The 3,349-nt window shown below is 35.9% G+C and overlaps 1 long non-coding RNA gene across 1 annotated transcript; it reads left to right on the top strand.

Moving 5' to 3' along the window:
* Nucleotides 1–1,615: 1,615 nt before the first annotated feature.
* Nucleotides 1,616–1,948, top strand: LOC133709190 (uncharacterized). Its single transcript, XR_009846166.1, has 2 exons — nucleotides 1,616–1,662; nucleotides 1,751–1,948. It is a non-coding gene; the product is annotated as an uncharacterized LOC133709190 (long non-coding RNA).
* Nucleotides 1,949–3,349: the final 1,401 nt, after the last annotated feature.

Here is a 3,349-nt window from a genome sequence, read left to right as displayed (position 1 = left end):
GTTCTCCTAACATTTGCAGGTGGAGTATTATTTCAGTGATCTGAACTTAGCTACTACTGATCATCTTATGAGGTTCATAAACAAAGACCCTGAAGGATTTGGTAATTACTAATCTGTTTGTACTGTTTCTTTCCTTTGAGAACTATTATGGTTTTAAATGTGTGTGAGAGAGTTAGATTCAGTGTTTGTGGGCTCTGTAATATACTAAATATGATGCTTACTTTTCAAGTTAAAGGGCAAGATTTGTCCCTGCAGAAATACCTAATTTGTTTGTGGTGCTGCAAACCAGTTTTATATGCAAGGATGTATATTGATTTTGCATTGGAATTCAGTGGGTTGAGTTTTCATCACTATTAACTGTTTATTATTCATTCTGATATAGTGCCAATATCTGTTGTTGCATCTTTCAAGAAGATTAAGGCCCTCGTAAGTAGTCATTCCCAGCTTGCAACTGTATTGCGGAACTCCTCAAAGCTTGTGAGTTCACTTATTTGTGCTCTGGCTTCATATTATGTTGTTGTACGTAAAGGCTCTTAACTCAAATTCTTTATTCGGTGATCACAGATTCGCAATCTGTTTCATGGATCCTAATAAGTGCATGTTCTTTGACAGTGTGAAGACAATTCGTACCTGCCAGCCGCAAACCTCAAATAGTAATTCTTCCTTAGCATCCAGATCAGCAAAAGCAGATGGCATGCATTTCAGTAACAATGGAATACTGAAAATGGAATAATAACTATGCATTTCAGTAACAATGGAATACTGTTTTTGGTGGTACTATACTAGTATAGTTCCTACAATGAATATTGTTTTTGTCAAGCAAAAATCTTGTATGTCTTTTGCAAATGCTTTAAGCCATACTGTTACTTTTGTGTAATTGCATTTACTTAATCCGGACAGATTGCCCACCTCAAATTTATATTCCAGTTTTCCACACCATAGAGTTAAAGACCACGAGTTTTACTGAGAGGTATGTTTGATTTATACTTTTGATTTGCTTTCTGGTGATGATGAAGGTTATACATGTTGGTTTCGTGGTCGTAGTGGAGGACTAGACCTCACATTAATAGTTTTTTTTACTTTATTCTCTAGCCAAGTCCAAACTAAACCATCTGATTTGTGCAGAACAAGAACTTTGAATTGATAAAAATAAAAATAAAATAAAAAAATCTATATCAGTATGTGTAGATATGCATTTTAATTGGCTTTTAGTCTTTCTGGAATTGCTTCTGCAAACCTGAGATAGTTGGGAGTATAAGCCCAACCATCTCAGGTTTGCAATTGTCGATCACTTCATATTATGGAATTGATATACGGTAAATCAAGAAGCTGCATAAACTATCTGTTAGCCAGAACTTTGACCACTATATTTGAAATTTAGTTTCCAATGAAATGAGATCAGTTTGAAAGAACTTTAATGAAGTTACCAATAGAGTTAGTTAATTTCAACTATCTAGAATTTGTGCTACAAGTATTTTTCACTTTTGACCTTGATTATGATGACTTCCTTATGTGTTAGTTACTTGTAGAGTTGCTGGAAAGTTACTAGACTTTACTATGTTTTGGTATGTTAGACTTTACTATGTTTTGGTATGTTAATGACTAATTCTGCAGGGGTGGTTATTTTCACATGATCCATTCTGGAGGCCTGCACAAATGAAGGTTATATTTACAATTTTTGTTTAATTTGGGTATATTGTTCCCTTTTATTTATATGTTGTCAATAACAATGGAACATACTTCTTTCCAGACACTTTTACATTATGTTCCTGCAGGGAGGGTGGTAGTCCTTGATCTGTTTGCTGAAATGAAACTGATATGTGAATTGAACTTGTAGAGTTAGAGTTTGATTGATTGATGTACTGAGTACTGCTACTTGTACATTTTTAATTGTCATTTTGTAAATGAAATTACTTATAATGATAATCTGATTGAAATGTTTCTCTTACATCTAATTTGTCATATGGATATAGTGATACAAATGTGAAATTGGTAGAAATATAAATTTTTTTTTATTAAAAAAAACCTTGTTTACGGCGTGCAAGCTGCGCCTTAATTGGGAACTCAATCACACTTTTACGGCACACATTATACGCCTTAAATGGGAACGCAATCAAGTCTTTTACGGCGTGCAACATGTGCCGTAAATAACATGAGTGACATTTCCGATATCACTTTCACGGCGTTCTTGGATGCACTTTAACGACACATTTTAGTGTGCCGTAAATGAGGTACGTCTTTTACGGCTCCGGCATTTACAGCATGCCTTTGTGCGCCGTAAATACCCTTTTACGGCACACATTGTGGGCCGTAAAAGACTCTTTTTGGTGTAGTGAATAATCGTTTTTCTACTCATATGGATAATCGTGATAATATGCTTGAGCGTGCTTTTGTTCCTACTGATCACAAATTGGCTAATTCGTTTACTAGGCCTTTAGACATAACTCAATTTGAATCACTTAGAAGCATCGTTGGTGGATGCTCTAAGTATTGATACTCTCACTTCGCTTGATCCATTTTGCATGCATTCATGGTGTATGTCTTCATGATAGTATAGGTGCATTTTCTTTACGTTTCTGCATTTTTACGTTCAGTTTCTGGAAATTTAGGGTTGAAAAATAGTGGTTTGTATCCCCGAGTGTCTGACAGATTATTTTGAACTTAGATTGACAAGGGTCATACTCTTTTCTTTAAATCTGTGTGCAATAAGGTGCCTAGCACGTTTTGAACTTGTACCTACGTCACTCTGTAATTGTGAGCTTGAACAACATATTCTCTACAATCTTGAAACCTCACATGCACACATACTCTAAGTGGTGGTAAGTCTTATTTGATGGTTGGCTTGTTCTCATTGCTCATGTACGAAATTACTCTTGTTGGTTGCTCCTTGATAAAAAAAAAAAAAATGTAGTTGGTTAATGGAGCATGGCCAGGCTATTCCCAAAGTAAACAGGCCTTGGTCGTGACGAACGATATGAGGATTGGGAAGAAACGGGAATGGTTTGGTCACCCCGGTGGATTGTGAAACTATTGACTCGAGTAGATGTGCTCTTTGGGATGTCCTTGTTACATCTAGTACCCTAAAGTCATCTGACTTGGGAGCTGCTAGCATAATACTCGTTACAAGGGTCGTAGTCTTCTTGAGCAAAAATGTTACTTTGTGTGAAAGGCCAAAAGAAAAATTCAAAATCTTGCCCATGCACACGGTGTTATAAGAGGGAATAAAGTTTATGTGCTTAAATGTGTTTCGTATGTGAGCCTTGCTTTTCAGGTTTCCACAAATATTACACACCCCATCTTGAGATATGTTCACTCTTCACAACAAGAGATATAGAATACTCGATCATCC

Source organism: Rosa rugosa, chromosome 5, assembly GCF_958449725.1.
Source record: "Rosa rugosa chromosome 5, drRosRugo1.1, whole genome shotgun sequence".
Classification (NCBI taxonomy): domain Eukaryota; kingdom Viridiplantae; phylum Streptophyta; class Magnoliopsida; order Rosales; family Rosaceae; genus Rosa; species Rosa rugosa.
Note: the sequence above shows the minus strand (reverse complement) of the source record. Positions and strands in the feature narration are given on the sequence as shown.